Source organism: Manacus vitellinus, unplaced genomic scaffold (assembly GCF_001715985.3).
Source record: "Manacus vitellinus isolate BGI_N305 unplaced genomic scaffold, ASM171598v3 scaffold_0_pilon, whole genome shotgun sequence".
Taxonomy (NCBI): Eukaryota; Metazoa; Chordata; class Aves; order Passeriformes; family Pipridae; genus Manacus; species Manacus vitellinus.
The window spans coordinates 40,135,588-40,154,425 of record NW_021938789.1 but is presented as its reverse complement, the minus strand read 5'-3'; the positions used below and the strand labels follow the sequence as shown (position 1 = coordinate 40,154,425).

General features: G+C 41.7%; 1 protein-coding gene across 7 annotated transcripts in view; it reads left to right on the top strand.

The window, feature by feature from the left end:
- Positions 1–18,838, top strand: part of EPHA5 (EPH receptor A5) — a 182,547-nt gene that overhangs the window by 47,587 nt on the left and 116,122 nt on the right. The gene's annotated exons all lie outside the window — the stretch shown is intronic.

The window sequence follows — 18,838 nt, the reverse complement described above, 5'->3', positions numbered from 1 at the left end:
GAGTCTATATATAGTATTAATTGTCCTGTAATTTTTTTTAGAGTACCACAGAAAACCTCCAGTCTTTCTGTTGTGCTCTAGATGTTTAGAGCCTTTGTGAAGGAGGTGGTAGATTTGAGTCTTACTCTCTTTTGTGCCCTACTTTTGAGGTTTTGGCCCCTGTTCTGGAGGACTTGTCTGTGTAAAAGGGCTGTACCTTGTTTCTTGATCTCATCAGCAGGGATGTGTCACTGCCACTACTTGATCTTGCTGGTTGGAAGGCATTGAGAGATGGAGCTTTGTAGCTCCATCAGCCTGGCATATAGAGATTTCACACAGTGCTAAATGAAATAGAAATATACCATTGTTTTCATGATTACAAATTTACTCCTAAATAGGCTCCAGTGATTCTTTTTTTTCCTGTGTTTTTTTGGTTTTTCCTCTGGTTTTTTTTTACCCAAAGGTACTTCTAATAGCAAGCCATCAAATTGGTATGTTTCAAATGAGGAAGGGAGGACATTGCTTGATCTGTGTTTGAATTTATATATATATATATATATGAAACATGCTGGATTGGCATTCCTTCTTACGGAAATCTTGGTGATTTCTTCATTCAACTTCTATGGACCTGTCATCATTTGTACTGGTGCGGAGTGAGTCCAGCTGAACTCCTTTCCTTGCTTAGTTTCCTTGTATGGGAGAGCTGAGAAGACCTTGCCCCGGTGGTCAGGATGGAGCTGCCTGCATGTCAGTGAGTGTGTTTAGCCATCCTAATAGTAAATATTGTAGCTGAGAGACAGTGGTATTCACAGGGGAGCTGTATCACTGCAGTCATTTCAGAGCAACAAAGAGCAGAAACTGTACCAGCCTTGAAGATGAATTGGTGCTGCGGTGATTAAAATGATATACATTTCCCATGTTCCACGTAGGAGTCAGCATTGTTTTCCCTAAGGATTTTTGTCAGTCTGTAAATAAAAGATGCTGACGGTTTCCTTGGGGAGCAGCTTAAGGACTGAGAACATCGTTAGCCATTAGATACTCCTCATTAGTCAGTGGCTGACATATAGGGGAAGGCAGATAGGGTGCTGAGCTTCAGCATTTTTCCCCTCCCTGGCTGAGTCACCTCTTCCCTTTTCAGGGCTTGGGTGTCCTACTGTCTAGCTGAGATGGGGGAATACCTGTGGATCAGCCTCCCATAGTGTTTGGGGATGTGGAGAAGAAAAGGGATCTTGGGGACTCAGTGCTACGTGAAGTTAGAGAAGTGTAACTTCACACAGCAAGGAGCAGGGAGCCTGTGTAATTTGCAAGCATGGGGCTGACAGGGCATGGATGCTCCTGGGTACCCTGGTACAGTTAATGTGCACTGCTGCTTTTCTTCCATCAATATGGCAAACAAGTCAGGGAGAATGAGGAGCAGCTCATGAGCTCAGTAGCTGTCCTGCTCTTTAATTATTACTGTTTTCAAATCCCTTTCAGTATTCACAGCTCAATTTATGTGCTAATTGGCCCTTTTAATAATCAAAAGACAGAGACTGCAAAAGTCAGGGAGTGTGTTCTCCTGGCAGTGCCACTGTGTAGCTGTGATAAATTATCTGTGGCAAATGTTCTGTTGCCTTGTGGTGCTTGGCCTCTGATAACCAGCACGTTTTCTGCTGGGTCTGGTGGCCTCCTGTGTGCAAGCTGCTCTAGGAAAGAAAAAAGCTGAGGGGAGAGTAGCTATGAAGTGCTGTGGTGCTGCTGGAGCAGGGGGATGCTGAGGCATAAGAGAGGTGGATGATGTCTCAGGGAGGGTTTCTGCTCTGGGGATGGTGTTAGAGGAGTGGAAACTATGCAGCTCCTCCCCCAGGTGGTGTGTGAAGAGCTCAGTGCTGAGTGCACGTTGAAGTGTATTATCCATAGCTCCTTTTAAAGTACAAAACCAGGATTCTTCATTTCCACCACCTCCCTTGGCTTCCTGTGTCCGCCTCCTGCTCCTGTCCCCCTTGAGATCCGAGGTGGAGTGAAAAGCAGCTTCCTCAATGCCTCTGGCTCTTCTCTCTGCTGTCACATACACCACAGCATTTTGCTGGAGCTGCTCAAAATGCAGCTATAATTGTCAAGTACATGACTGCTCTCATTCCCTCCCACTCACCCTCTGGTACCTTGTGCTGGGCTCTGCTTTTCTCTGCAACCCCCCTCACTCATTCCTAGCATTACCACCTCCCCTTTCCCTCCTCCCACCTGCACCTGTGTGTGGGACAAATCTCCTTCTGCACCCCATAGCCCTTCCTACGCTCTCCCAAGGCCTCACCAGTGGTGATGCTTTTCTGTGGTATCCATGTCAGGAAGGGGTTAATGTGCTTGGATGCAGGTTGCCTTCTGCCTTGGGTTTACAGTGTCCCCAGGGTCCCTTGCAAGGACAGGCAGTTTTGTTCTGACATAGCAGTGTGTGCAGGAAGAAAGGAGATGTAACACCCTTCCTGCCGCCAGCAGCATCCCAGACAGCTCGGATGGGTGGAGCTGCAGGACCCAGCATCTGGGCTCCCATTAGCAGTGAGTGAGACTGGAGAAGACTCCAGTCTCCCAGCTGCTGGGGAGGATATGCGTAATGGTATGAGCTTCAGGGGATGATGGAGGAAAGGGACAGCTTGAGTTGGATGAGGGATGGATTATATTATAAAGCATGTGAGTTTGCTTTTCCAGGGCTTTCTCGAAGGCACATGTAAAAGCGAGGAGTGTGGGTGCAATCTGGCCCTTTGGGGATTCCCTGTTCTCTGCTTTTTACAGATGTCGCTTGTAATTTTTCCTGGAATTGAGATGTATCCATTTGTACCTTTGGAAAAGTCAGTCATTTTGGAGGAAGCTCTTTTTGTTGGTTCCTTGGCTTCAGGAAATATTACCATGTTGCTTGCAAACTGGTAAGAAATGTTTTACTTACTGGGTGTTCTCCTTCATGTCTTTGGGGCCAACCCTTTTAGAGAGAAATCAAACATATACTGTTCATTAATTTATTTTTAATCAGGTCTTCCACATCATCAAGAGATGTCCACCTTGAAAGAAACATGCAAACTCTCTTTTCACTCTTTACAGCAATAAAATTGATAAAAGAGCCTTGAAGTAGGAACTATTTTCTTAATTTCTTGGTAAGTCTGTGGAAAGTAAAGGATAGGTTATCTGATTTGGTAACAGGTCTTGGAAAACTCTCTTGGGAGATGTTGCTGTCCATTACGACTGTGAGTCTTTCTTCTGGTGGAAGGGATGTTAGTGGGAGGGGAAGATGCTGGCATTCCTAAAAATATGTGTGGCCCTTAGCAGAACAAACCTAATAAATTATTAACAAGAAGTATTTGTCAAAAGTAGTCAGTAAACACACAGTTCATTGAGTTTTCCCAGCTCTCCCTGGAGGTAGGTAGATGTAGTGGGTGGCTGGGGCAGGGCTGGTATATGGTTGAAGCGGCCAAAAGGGAGATATCTTAGCAACAACCATGCTTGGTGAGAGATACAACTCAAGACAGGGGCTTAGACTTGTTAATATATGTTCATTTTGGAAAAGAGTAAGTTTCAGACTACATATTGCCTCAGTTTTGGGAAAGAATGTGGGAAAAACCTTGGGATTTAGCAACTTGTGAGGCTTTTTCTCACCTGAACTTTTTATGTTGGTGGTTTCAAAGAATACCATTTATGAAATGGGATGGTTTTAGAGGGTTGGTATGAATTTCCGATTGATAGGTCCCAGTTTGTCTCTCTCATCTTGTCAAAAGTGACGAGATGTAATTACCATATGGTGGCCATATATAGATAGTTATGGGAGTGTGGGAAAAGAGGGAGGGATGAGGAAATGGATAGAGTATTGGTTGTGTGGTGTTGCTTCTTGCACTTATCAGCATCACAGTATTGCAAATGTATGCATGGAGAAGTGCAGTTTGCTTGAAAATCATGAATTTTAAATCCTACTTTTTTGTTGAATTCTTTGATTTGCCTCACAGATTTTGAGCTTTTAGTTTTCATTTTCAAGCTTTGCTTGGCAAATATGAAGCCTGCAAACCTAATTAGAAAAAGAAGGGTAGAGATTGTGATTCCAGTGGGTCATTTAATGTACAATACCAAATAGAATGAAAATAAGAGACCTGGCAAGGGTGGCAGAAAAACGTAAACAAACCTTTTGCAGCTGATAATGAATTCTCAATGCTCCAACTAAGGGGGTGGCTCCGAGAATAACTGAATTAGGTTTTCTGACTTGAATTTGCTACTAGGTAAGGTGAGATTAGTATAATGAAACCCATTTGGCTTTAACATTTCAGTGCTTTGCATCTAGTATATTTTTCGTCAGAGGGGCAAACAACTGTACCCATATGAAGATCAGTCTCGCTGTCTGCATCAGTAATGGTCTCTGGGAGAACTTGAAATAATAGAGGTGAGTTTGGGGAATATGTACTGCTTTTATCGAGACTACACAAATTCTCTATTTGAAAAAAACAAATGTTAGTCCCTAGCGCTGCTATTCTGTCACTTTTCTTTCCCAGCAAATTAAGATATTACCCATGGTGTAGTAAATTATTTAAGATCAATACACTTGGCGAATTCTTATCTTGTCCAGTAGGCTGAAGATGAAAAATTATGCTGCATGTTTCCAAACAAAGTGTTTCATGCATGATAAATAGTCATTAAATTGTGCCTCACAGATGACATCATACCTAATAATACATTAGGGGTCTTTGTATCTATGCAGTTCCCAGGAGTCAATTATTTTGTCAGCTACTGCTGCCTCATGAAAATAGCAGACTTTTTCACCAGGGCCAGGCAGCTAGCCACGAAGGACTAACTAAAGCAGATGTGGAAAGTGCTAGGGGACATTGTGGCATTGCAAGGCCAGTGTAGGCAAAGAGAATACTTAGAAGTTTTGGAAAACCTTTAGGCTGATGCTTTTTTTTCCTGTTCATCTTACTGACATTATCAAATGACCAATGTGCAGAAGCAAGTGTTCAGCTTTAAAAACAACAGGGAGCAACTGAAATTTTGTAAATGGGGACATACACCTCTAAGTTGAACACAGGCTTAATGCCTGTGTAATGATGTGCCTAGAAAGAAGCTTTTAGGTTTTTTGCTTTATATTTGATTAGTTACTAATAGTGTCTACATGAAACTCTAAACTCAGTCCAGGGTAGAACTTGCTTATGAGAAGTTGAAAGCTGCCTCCTAGGTGTAGTACTATTATTTATGGGCTGAGTTACACTTCATATATTTCACTGTCGGCATTAATCTGCAAGCAGTCGGTGTACCTATTTGTATCATGTGTGGCATATCATATATGCCTTAACTGGTTTAGCCTTGTTTTAGAAGTGTTTTACTGTTTCCTATGAATAATAGTGCTAAACATCTCATCTTTTTAGGGAGTGATGAGCATGTGCGAACTGTAACAATCTTGCGTGGCCTTTCTTTGGAGCAGATGCAAGTCCTGACTTAACTGGTAGTTTTTCTTTGTAGCTGTAGCTCCTCCCTGAGCTCTGATATGTAAATATTTGAGCATTTTCTCTCCTCCTTTACTGAAACTTTTGGCTTTAAGACTTCATGCTGGGGCGGAGGTGATCTCCACTCCCTGTTCTCAGTGGTCACCTATGTCAAACCCTTGAGATGCAGATTGTTCAAGATGTCTGCAGCACAGTCTCTCCCTGCACCATCTGCATGATGGTGCACTGCAGCTGATGGGGAACTTCAGCCACCTCTTCAGCTTGAAAACCTGTCCTTCATTAGTCTTTCCTTTGGTGAGAGTTGTTTACAAGGGTTTCTCAAAAAAATGTACCTAAGGTGGTTTCTGCGTTTCACGTTTTCCTGAACATGGGTATTGAGGTGGTTGTGTCCAGTGGACACTGATGTTCTCAAGTTTGAATAGACTCACAATCAACTTGAAAACCTGGAGAAACTGGTGCAGGCTGGATCTGGTACTGAACTCGCAAAGCTGAAAACATGAAATAAATATGAGCAAGGATTTGACACTGGTGCATTCTCACTTGCTGCCAAAACTGTATGTATCCAAAAGCCTTTTAGATAGTGAAAATTATCCAGCAGTAGAGTATGCCCAGCAAATGTCTGCATAAAGAACGCTTCAGAATGGGAATTTCTTATGGTAAAGAAACATTTGTCTTGATTAAAACAATACCAGTTAAAAACATCTGTGACTTTGATGACCTTTATCTCTGGATTCAGTTTACTGTGTAGACTGTGTTTCAGATGCCTAAATTCTTTACATCTTTCACAACAAATGGTGTTGGAAGCCTCCAGTAGTCTTGGAGGCTACCCAAATCGGTCTTAGATTGGCTGTGACATGACCTAGAGAGATCCTCTGCAGTAAATTATCCTTCTAAGAGGAACCCAGCAGGTTTTGCTGAAGCATCCTGCAGGGATGAAGAAGCATGAGAAGCATGGCAGAGAATGAGAAGCAGTGATGTGCAGGAGGACCATAAGGTGATGAGGAGCCATGCTTGTGGCACGGGCAGCACTGGGGACCGTGGTGCTCGTGGGGGTGGGCATGACTAACCAGCAGATGCTTCTGGCCATTTCTGTGCCACGATCTTTCCTAGTTGCTACTCCATTGCTGTAAATGAATTTGGAGCAATGTTGTGCTGCCTGTCATTATTTTGCTCAAAAGAAGAAGCTGATAATTGTGTTAAATCAATCCTGCAAACATTGAGGACTGATGGTCTCTCTTTTTCATCTTCCCACCTTCACAGTCCCAGGGCCTGTGTTTCTGCGAGGACTTCCTGAAGCCCTGAGAGTTGTCACCCAAGCTCAGTGCACCTGTGAAATACAGTTTTAATAATTTTGCCTGCTCTTTGATGCCGTTGAAGGGTTTTTGTCTTGATGGTTCTGCTGTTGGCCGCTCTGTCTGCAGTCAGACCCATTTTTTGGGTGATGAAGCTGTCCAAGGACATGGTGTGCTTCTGTGGGGTTTTTTTTGTTTTCTGTAGGGTTCCAGGGCTGGGACCTTCCTTGGAAGGGAAGGGTCATCTAAGACCTTCCCCAACCTCTTTTTTCAAGTAGATACTTGATGTTTTTATGGTGAAAGTAATTGAGAGTCGGTGTGTTGGGAGTGTATGGTGGTTGTGTCGCTGGCCATCAGCAGTCACCTTATCCATTTGCTCTGAACTTGCCTTACTGTGTGGAAATGCAAAAGCTGATCTATTGAGTCTTCCTTGCTTTAGCTGTCTGATTCAGTCATCCTTATAAAATACTGTTAGTCTAATTCCAGAAACATGCTTTTGCTCTCTTTCAGGGGTTTTGAGTGTTTCTATGCAGAAGAAAGGTCAAAAAGAGAAGGGGAGAGTGTGGGATCTGAACTATGGTTGCAAGCCAAATGGGAGAAGTACATTTTGAGAAGGAATATTTAGGACAAGAGAAGGAATATTTAGGACAACAGTCTCAAGTGACACTTTCAGAAACCAGTGGAAAACTACCTTTTTGATTCTTAAGTATTTTGGGCTGGAATTTAAGGACTGTAGGGAAAAAACTTGAGCGTGAGAAATAGTGGCTGGTATGGTGGGTGTCTCACGTTCGCCTACATCCCGCGCATATATATACACATATGCATATATATAGTTCTTGTTGGTCTCTCGGCACAGTTGTCTCGTTGTTGGAAAATCAATACCGATGTCAGTTCAGTCCAGATCTTTGGTCTCTCTAGTTCCTTCCTGGTTACAAGTTGGTCTCCAGGAAGGCCTAGAGTGAAACCACCACAGTGGGAGTTAAGAAGGCTTTGTAAAGGAGCTTCTAAAAACAAAAGAAACTCACTACCTAAGAAAAAGCTAGAATACCATTTTACCTGTTAAAACCTTTCATTTTGACTACCCATGGCTGGATTTAGTTCACTACAGTAATGCTTTTAAGTATATGTGAGTACAGCCTTATAAAAATGTTACAGCTATCACCCAGTTTAGGTAGGACTTTCTGTCAGTATTGCTAATAGTAATGAAAACAGTGTTTTCACCATGCCTAAACCCCATGATTTTTCTAGGTTAGTGTGGAAATTGTTTCCATTGCCTCAGTGCTAGCAACTATAAATTGTGTTCAGAAAACATGCCCTTGAAATATCCTCAGTTCTACGCCGTTTTTCATGTTTAGTGTCCTCTATTAGTCTTTCTTTCCCCCAATACCCTGTTTTAGGAAAATTATTTATAAGACTGTAGGAGCAGATATATGTATAAGACTCAAGAGCACAGATATTGCCATATTCTTCTGCTCTCCATGTGCTTATTTTCTATTGCAATGCCCAGAGCGTGTTAGGATATTATATTATTTTTCATGTTGTAATTAAGTTCTTCCTGGGTGGATGTGGGTTGGTTGTTTTTTTTTTTTCGATCTTAGCTGTAATAATCCTCTGTCTTTGTTCTGAAAGTGTAGTGTGACAATTTGTGGTGCTTCGAGAAGGAATTGGAGCCTTATATCTGTTCATCTATTTGAACTTCATGCACTGTGTTTTGAGAGAAATCACAGTAGACCCAAACTTTTGAGAGCTCTTCAGTATTCCAGATGGAGGCCTCTTCCATATGACCAATCTTCTAATGCAAGCAGAATCCCCATAATCAGAAAATTGGAGCTGTTCTCAGGTCCTTACGTTGGCCTCTAAAAGGCATAGTTAACAGCTTCTGCAAATCTTGCCTCTCTTCCAATTCAGCCCATTAAACCTTGATACTTCCCCCCCTTTTTTCCTTTAGTCTTTTCTGTCTAGGAATTACCTATACAGAGTTGTTCCTTCTCCCTGCACCCAAAGGAAGCTAAGAAGAATTAGGTTTAGGAAAAGGGGAATGATTACGCCACCTACATCCATGTTTCAGCTCCTGTGTGATTCCCCTGGGGGTCAGACTTAGTACTGAAGCGAGTAGAAGCTGTGGGAGTACAAGGGCTTTTTCTACTTTGGTGACTTATGTAGGCACCCAAATAAATGTGAGAAGACTAATTTCAAGTAAGCCTTGCAAAAGCAGCATTGGGGACAAAATTGTGTCTCCCTCTGAAAGTTCAGTCTTGCCCTGGAGACTTATGGCCCAAATGAGTTGTTTAAAGTGCATTTTTAGGAAGACGCACAGCCTGATTTCTGATGACTGAATAGGAAGTGCATGGGATTGATGTAAATCTAGGGAAAGGATTGCCGTGTGCTGTGAACATATCCATCTCTGCACAAAGAGTAGAGGCTGGGACGTTTAAAGCAGCGCTTCTGACCTTGGGCAAGTCTTTTTTTTTTCTTGTTTCCCATCTTTTTGTCAGTTCAGCCTGATTTTACTGTCTTTTGGGGTAAAGTATACCAAATGGCACAGAGATTTCCTAACCTTATACAGAGCATATTAGTATTGCTATATTACACCTAATAGTATACTTGGCACTTGGTTTTTCCATACCCGTCTGTGTGCCTTTCCTAATGCTAGCTATCAGCTGAGGGTCCAAGAGCATTCTTGCCTTTTTGTGGACATTTACATCCATGAAAGTATTAACAATAAGAAGGGAAGGGGGAAGAGCAATTGGAAAATGAGGTTTGCAATCAGTAGGTGAACCAACCAATCCTGGAATTTGCTGAAGCTCCTGGGATATGGCCTGACCTGCTCTCATGCACGTGCTCCCCATGCAGCAGCACACAAACATTGGGGTGCAGCATGGGCAGAGCCTGGGTGGCTAATATTTATTGAAAATTAACAGCCTGTGAAATTACTGTGACAACACAGCATTATGGAAAGACTGTGGAGACACCCAAGGGCAGCTGCTGGGATGATGTTCCTTTGGAAATGAGTGATTTGCTGCTGAAGAGCAGTCTGCCTTGTTTGTGAAGCATGTCCTCAGTGCTGCCCAAGCAGGAAAATCCACTATGCTGGCTGCTCATGTTGTAGCAGGATGGAGTTGACAAGTTAAGTGCTTCCCTTGGAGGTTTTACAATAGGGCTTTCAAGTGCTGCCCAAAAATGCCGAATTAGTTGATAGTTCTGCTTACTGCATTATGGAAAACCACATTGACCTTCATTTGATTGCTTCTTACCTGTCCTTAAACCTGAATTTTTCAACATTTATAGATCAAAACTAGGGGAGAAGGAAGGATGCAAACTTTCTCAGATTCTAGTGCAGTCCCAAAACTTCCCTTGGTTGAATAATTTTAAAAAGGTATACACAGATACAAAAGCAACCCTTTGCAACTGTGCATTTTATGACTCTATAATAAAGCCTGAGCTGAACTGGAAATCAACCACTTTTTTCTTAACACAAGCAGTTATCCTTTTGAGTTTGAGAGTTTATAAGTCACAGCAAGTAGCTGTGCTGACCTGAGCCATTGTCATGTTGCCAGTCTGTTGTGTAGGCATATTCTGGAACCTGTTGGCAGATGGGGTCAAATTAAAAAATGGATGTACGCATCTACAAAGGGATGTGGATTTCAGCCGTGGAAGGCTATCCACTGTTTCCCACACTTTGTCTATGTAGCAGTGTCATATTCTGAAGGTACCAGATCTTGTTAGGTACCTCTGACTTTAACTGATGGTAGAATGGGAAGTGCTGCTTTGGGGACACAATTGAAGGAATTTGGATTCTCTAATTTTATTTATCTCCTTAATATGTTGGGATTTCTTATCTGTTTAAAATTGACAGATTTTGTCAATTTTGTATTAGGTTTGCCCCATAAATAGCTCCCTCTTCTGTACTGCTGTACTGTCTAAATATAAATAGCAAATCACTCCAACTTGCAAGGACTGTGGGAATTGCGAGAACTGTGGGTAGCAGTAATATCTTTTAAAGAAGGTCTGCTTTACCAACCCCAGCTTTTTTCTTCTTTTCATTTTTTTGGTACAAGTGGTTATTCTGGAAATGTTTGGCTCCTTTTGGCCATCTTGTGACTGCACAGGAAGCATTGGGTGTATTTTCTTCATTTTTGCCTGTCCTTGGAAAAAGTCTGCATCAGTAAAAGCACATTGCAGGTAACTAATACCTTTGGATATTTGCAATTGGTGAGTGGCACAGAAAGTCTGCAGCTGAGCTACTGGATGGAAGGATAGCTTGCTTAAAAAAAAAAAAAAAAATTTTATCTTTTTCAGAACTGTGTTTCTCATTTATTTAGGTCATCTGTTACAGGGAGCGGGGGAACTATTACTCCTGCTATCTTCATGCTGCTTGTGATTTATTTTCAACTTAAGTATCATGCTGACATCACATAGGACATTTACAGTTTGGAACTGAGATCCCTTTCTGCCTGCTTGGTGGTAATGCCCTATCAATTCCTAATGGCAATTAATGCTGTTTCCCCAAAATTACTTCTGCAGAAATAAAGTGTAATTGCAAAGTAGTTGCCCATTACAGTGATTTATCTTGTCACTGGCTGATTTGTTATTTAACTCTAAATCATTTTATTGATGTCTTTGGAAAGTGACTACGTGACCTAAGTAAAAATGTTAAACTTATTAATCATGGTAAGTTTTCTCTGCTGGCTTTACCATATACATGAATTATGTAGCTTGTAAAATAGGCTGTTTACTATGCTAAGAAAATACAGTGCTGCGCTACAGGCAGCACATAGTTTTAGTTTTATAAGACTTGAAAATAAAAAGTTCAATAGATAAAAAGGTTAAGTACAAGTTACTTGGTTCATTTTTTATAGAGTCTCTTTGAAGATGCAGATGCTGTGTCCATGGTGAATAGTATTGTTGTAATTAATTTCCAAAACCTGAAGTTCTTATTAAGTTGCAACTGAGAGGAGAATCACCTCTTTTCCCCGAAAACCCCATGGGTGATGGATTGCAACAGTTTAGAGCTTTCTGAACTTTATAGATTCCAAAATTTTTACAAGTTTATTATATTTAATAGAAGAAAATACCTTTATTATCAATTGGATTAATTTATATTTCTGATGGAAAGCAATATGACTAATAACACTAACTCCTCTCTTTGCTGCAGAAGTAATAACTGTCCAGATCACGCCAGTCTTGACTGAGTTGTGGTGTTTCTCACGGAAGTAGGGAGAGGAAGAAAAAGATCTGGAATGTTTCTGTAGAAAGAAAAGTAAGAGAAGGAGAGGGAATACAGCTCTGTTTGTGATGAGTTGCTTGAGATGCCAGAAACAAGCAAAAGAACGTAGCAGATGCCAGGAGGAAGAGTGGCTATGTTGTAGAGGAGAACCTGAAGGATAGGGTCTTCCTTGTGTCTCTGTACTCCAAGATAGTGTTGAGCTATGAGTAAAGAGGAGTCAACTCAACTCTAAATCAATTTTTCCTTCAGTTGGAGTGTTTACTGGATCTAACAGGGAAAGATGAGCTCAAACTAGTTTATTTTGTACGTAGCAGTGCTTTGTGCAAATCTCTCTGTTGCAATTCATGTTCCTCATGGCAGGAATAGATGTGATAGCTGCATTTCAAATGAGGCAGTCTCAAGACAGGCACCTTGACAAAACTGAGGGACAAAAGTCAAAATGCATCAGACCTTCACTTCTTGAACCAAGCAACCTGGGAACAGAAAACTTGGGCACTTGCCAAAACTGGCAAGCAGAATCATTTTAGCCAAAATACTGTCATTAAAAAAAAAATAAAAAAATAAAGCAAAGTTCTTGATGCTGATTAAAAGCAACCTCCAGGTGACGAAATCACTGCATTTTCCCATGCAGTAAGAGTTGCCCCCAACACTTCTCTTGCTGCATAGCAACAGGAAGGAACATGAAGCCATACCCAGAGTAATATTTCTTTGATTTCCATGTCTGATGAGGACATCTAAAAACAGGCCGAAACTTGGGCATTATCAAATTGGTATTGATTACTCACCTATTTATATGTTCCATTGCTAGAGAATCTGAACATTTTATTTACAAGACTGTCCACATCCTCTTTCTCCTGCCAGTTCTCTGTGTCGCTGCAAGTGATAAAAAGATGCTCTGATTTAGGTCTTGAAGACATACGTGTGTGTTAATATCCTGTTGAATAAAAATGCAGCTCTATATAACTCTTTCTAATTTCCTTCTATGTGTAATGCCCAAAATATTCATTATACGATCTCATTTTATTTTATTACTTTACTCTTTTTAATTTTTATTTTATTCATAATAAAAACATAGGATAAGCAGAAAAGATGAAGACCAAATACAAGACTGACAACAGATAAAGAACATTGTAACATGAAATAGGAAATTTCATGCTATTAATATTCAACTGCGTGGAAAGCAGGTTGGTCAGGGGAGACAAATCAAAAAGATGTGGGAAGAGTACCAGGCTTGGAAAAGATTCTTCTGCCTGAAAAGGAGTCTGAATCATGTGGTGGTCCTCTAAGCAGCAAAATAGCTGGGAGTGTTGAAATTTACTGACATGTATCTTCACTGTGGAAATCCTTTCTGTTTCTTAACTGGGATAACAGGTGAATAAACCTTTTACTTTTAAAGAAAAAAACACTTGAGGAATTTGGCCTCTTGGCCTCCTGTCCTTCTGCAGATCTGTGAGAGTGGGGTTATCCCTAGACAAGGTTCACGAACTGCCTTGTCTCATTTCTCACTCATAAATAATATTCCATATGGGATGTGCTGTGTGCAGAGTGTGCATATGAAACTGTCAGCTCATATTTGGTCCAAACAGGTGCCAGCCTGTGATGTAGCTGAATGGAGAAGCCAAGCTGTATCTCGACTTGAACATCAACACTGGGAGGGGCTTAGAGCAGGGTGTGGCTGGTTTTTGTCTGAAGGAAAGCTGTGAATGTTTGATGAGGGAGGAAGTAATTATTTAGGTTTGGCATTACGTAATGCAGTTTGTGAGTTGGACAAGGATGATATGAAAGCACAAGAGACACAGTTTCCAAATTCCTGCTTCTTTCTGAGTTGCAACATGTTCCGTGAGCACAAAACTACTCACCTATCTGTGCATTTAGTGACACTTGCAGAGACTTTTGACAGGAGCCTTGATGCCCAGGTCTACATTTTAAGCAGTAGCCATTAAAATTAAGGGATTTCAGTTTTTTGAAGTAGCACTGTCTTATTTATTGAATTCAGAACCATTGTTCAGGATGTTACGAGGTTATTAATAGCTCTTGTGGTTTCTGGCATTTAACATTGGATAGGTCATGGCTGAGGAAGTATTTTCTTGTTGTCTGTCTGTAATGTGTGTGTGAACTTTTGCCCAATCAGGATCTCTCCAGAACTGATGCTCCGTGCTCCTTGGGGTTCCTTATGGTTGCCTCATCAGCAGTGGATGGTACTGTCCTGATTGGATGGGTTCAAACAAGCTCTTGGCTATGTGTCTGCTTTGCTAAGACCATTGAAGTCGAAGTCCAGCAGTAGGTGCAGAGCACAATGGCAGTGAAAGACTGAAGGACATTGAGATGGGTGCTTTTCACAGACTATTTGACATGCTGTAATCCACTTTTGTACTTTAGTAGTTCATTTCATTAGCTTGGCACTCCCTGTCTAAATATAAAAAATGCATGCTGAAAAATCGATTACTGTCACTTGTCAGTGTGCCTCATTTACCCTGCCTCAAATGCCTGGGGATAATTGGCAACAGTGGAAAAGTTAGCAGCATCCAACTGTCAGCAAGGTTGCAAAGGCACAAAACAGGCTTTCCTATCATGACATTGGCATGTCGGCTTTGTAAGGGTTTTGAAGCTGGGTTTGGAAGGGTGGTTCCCATTGCAAGCTTATTCTTGCTCAGAAAAGCCTCCCCTCTCTGAATTGCTCTCTGGGACAGACCGTTCTGTTTTCCCAGCTCTGCAAACCTGTCTGTAAACAGCTTTCTGTGAGTCAGTTTAAAGAGCTGAAAGTCCTACTTAGGGAAGAAACCGTCTTGGGGCTTATACTTCTGAAATAAGTCCACATGTCTAAATTTTCAAATTGGTTTCTCAGCTTGCTCTTGCGCTGAAGTTTGCATGGAGTCTCAGGAAGTTTTCCTCAGGGGAGGTAAAACTTGTGAGCTTATACTTCTTGGGAAACACTGGAGAGATGGATGTACTTGAATTGTACTACAGCCTTTCTAGTTGGAGAGGTGGCTTTGGAAATGACTCCTGACAAAGATTATAATATCTCTGGGGTGCCTTGTATTTTAATCCTTGTAATCTGTAATATTTTCAGACTCTGCATATTGATCAATTTTTTTTCTTTGGGGTTGTTAAGAATAATAACCACAATTAAAATCTTAATACAGGGCATCTCTGCTGAATTGCTATGGGTTTCTTTTCCTAGTTAATCACTAGTAAGTCTCAGGGTGTAAGTGGGTGGTCCTCCATATCATCAGTTACTACAGCTCTGTGGACCAAACCTTGAAGTCTTGCAGTTTAAAGTATATTACTTGATGGAGCAGCAGAGCTTTTGTACTGTCATTTTGAATGATATTCCGTAATAGTATTTAATGTGATGTTAACTTTCAACAGGAGCATGACTTAACACTAGAAATGAAATTTTTTTACATTTATCTGTTGTACACTATGGTTGAAATGCAGTTTGGCATCCTTTTTAAGTAACACTGCATCTAGCGCAGATAACATGCTTGGAACATAATGAGCTGTCAAAAGATTATAGCAACAGAAAGGTTGAATAATCACTTAAACATGGTTAAAATATAATTCTTGCAAACACTGTTGGGCTGCCTTTTCATTGCATTTAGTTAAAATGTTTAAAGAAATCCTCCAACTCCTATAGTTCTGTTTTCCTGAGATAAATACAACAGAAAGAGATAACACAGAGAAAAAAGAAAACTTCTTATGTTTTAGCATCATTTTAGAGAAATAAAACTAAGCATCCTGACTTGACAGGAAGGCACTCTCTGAACATATTTTGCAAGCATGTTTGTCTCTCAGTGCAAATTAAATACTAATTGCCTGTTATGTGATGTGTTGAAATTAGCTCTTTCTTATCATAGCTTGAGACATCTTTGCCTCCTACTTCTTAAGGAGGTCAGGGCTTCAGCCTCCTCTGGAATCCCAAATGAGATTTGTTAGTCAGGCGTAGCAAAATCTAATCTCATCCAGAGAAAAAGAGAAAAACAGACCAGAAAATGATCTGATTTTCCGATTTCATGGCCAAGGTTACCCCGGAAAGTGGCATTTAAAGCCCGTAACTAAGGTGGCATGCCAAACTAAGCGCTAATAACAGAGCAACCGTGTGGAAAGATATCGCTTTAACAATTTTACAGTTGCTAAGTGTGAAAACTGTAGTGTGGGCAAGCTCCTGGAATCTGTGGCAATTGGTTCAAAGAGCTGAAATGGATGCTCGGTGAGAAAACACTCTCAGCCCCTGTAACTCTTAAACACCAGTGAGGTTGGCTCCTGCTTTTGCTGTTCAAACATAAGGCTGAACAGCTTCATTAAAGAGATTTTTATTTTTTTTTTAGAATAAAAAAAATAATAACAACAACACCATTTATTTTTGGTTGGTGGCTTGATAGGATGGTGTTATCAATGTGATCTTGTGCCTTACACACCTGAAAGAAAGGGGATTAGGTGGCTGCACTTGAAAGATGATGCATTTTTGCTTGTTCTAAGTGCTGTTCTGCTTTTGCTTCACAGATACACAAGCTTCTCATGCATGTGCATGCTTGCCTCCCTTGAGCTATGCCTGTGCACAGCTTTATTCTCTGAAAATACCTCCCTGGTGCAAGACATTAGGAGCTATGCATACATGTCTCTGGGATGGGAACCGTGAGGTGACGTGTCAGGAAGTACTGAGGGAGCAGATTGAAAGGAAGCATGTGTTCATGTTTGTGAACTTATCTCTGGACTAATTTGCTCTAGAGGTAGTAAGACACCTTAAAAGAGTAATCTGTTGAATGAGTTTGTACATCAAAGGCTGGCTGCTATCTAGCCAGATATTAAAACAGCCAAAGGCCACTGCATGTCTTCTATGAATTATCAGCCAACCTTCTAATCCTAGCATAGTAAAGCACTCATACCATGGCCTGGATGTAGCGAGGGCTCCAATCCGCTTTGTAAAACTGTGTTGTCAGACCTCCCTTCTCTGGCAGCGGAGTTGGCACTTGCCATTTTATGCAGCAGGTGCACTATCCCAGGCACATGTGTGGTGACAGACCCAATCCACCAGAGATGGCTGGGCAGCCAAGGCTCTGCAGCAGCAGGAGGCTTTGCTGGAAGTGGAGGAGCTTTGCAGAGCTCCTGATGGCCCTCAGGGAAACACTTCTGGGAGGAGAGTTGTCTACTGCATGAAGAGATGTTCTCGCCTCCAGTGGCTTCAGGGTGTGCCTGAACTTGGATGAAGGCGCTTTGGGCCAGGCTGCAGTAGTGCTGTGGGTTTATGGGCTGTCTCTAAAAGGCTCTGGGTGAGAAATTGCCATCAATGTTAGGTAGGTGCCCATAAGTGCTGATTGCAATAGTCCTTTCTGTGAACCCTGGGGGGCCTGAGTTGATTCCTCCTCCTGGCTGATCCAGTATCAGAGTCCTTGCAGCTGAGGCCTTTTGAGTGCCTCAATGAGGCTGCAGGGATCAAGCTTTAGGTAGCTGTTAGTTAAGGTTGTGGTTCTTAATGAGCTGTCATTAGTGAGGCTTGGGAAATTACCCCAGTTGCTCTTGGTGGGGGTGGGAATGTTAAGCCTTATCTGTTTGAAAGCATATTTAAAACCTGCCACTGAAGAATTCGTCCTAGCCTGTGTGAAGCACAGTTAGGGAACTCTTTGTGGCCAGTGTATGTTTTGTGAAGACTTTGTCATTTTTTTTTTTCCCCTGTGTATTTCTACTGTTGTAAGCGTTGAGGTTCTGTGTGTCTTTTTCACCCAGCTGGTTTTAACTCTTGCCTTTTAAAAGTAAAGATTCCTGTGTGATGGCACTAGGGAGGCAAAACGTGTTGGTTGTTGGCTGGGCTGCAATAAGCTATTTTTGCACAAATTTCTTTTGTCACCTCATGTTGTTGTCAGCATGTCATGTTTCCAGAAGCAGAAGCCTAAAGCAGCTTATATTTAACACTCTCCAGAGAGAGACTGGAGCCTGACATACTCATGTGGAGTAACGATCTCTCATCTTTCAGGGGCAGCCCATTTATGCAGGCAATGAGCGTTTGGGTAGGTGAAAGCCTCACTTGTTGGGTGGGAGTGAACAAATGCTTCAGCACAGGGTTCTGCCATGGCTGCGCAGCCTGACAGCAAGCGCTCGGAGCTGGCTGGCTTGGCCTAAGGATTATGAGGTAATATTTCTCGTTTGGTTTTCAGAAGAAAGCTTAGAAAGCATCAGAGGACTGAAGAGCAGAGAGGACTTCCACTGTTCCTGTGCTAGTCCTTGTCTGTCATAAGCACTAAGTCATATTATCCTGTCCATAAACTCATTTTAACATCTTTACTGCACCACCTGCTCCAGGTAAACCAGAGACCTGGTTTAACCTTATTTGGAAGCAAAAGACTGAAGTTTAGACTTTCTCCATATGGAGACTCCTGGTGAAATGAAAGAAAATTAAGGGAAATGCTGATTCAGCTCTTTCTGTAGATCCCTGTATCACCAACCTCTCCATTTTGAAAGAATTTTGAATGTGTTGCTGCTGCTGGCGTGCCAAAAGGAGAAGACTTTACAGAGAAATTATGCATGTGCAGAGCTTAAGCCTCTGCTTTCAGGGGCTGTGTTACCTGCTTGTAATGGGGGAAATAAAACAATCCCATAGTGTGTCTTTGGAGCCCATTCCTACCAGCTTCTCCAGGCATGCTGAGGCTTTATAAAGAGACTGGGAGAGACTGAGAAAAGCTATCTCCCTTTGGGGAGCAGCCTGAGCAGCTTCTGACATTCAGAGCAGCAGCATCCTGCTGCCAGCAACCATGATGTGGCAAGGCATTGGGCCCTGGCTGGGATTTTGGGGTTTGGGTGCTTTGGGTTTTTCTTTTCTTTTCTTTTCTTTTCTTTTCTTTTCTTTTCTTTTCTTTTCTTTTCTTTTCTTTTCTTTTCTTTTCTTTTCTTTTCTTTTC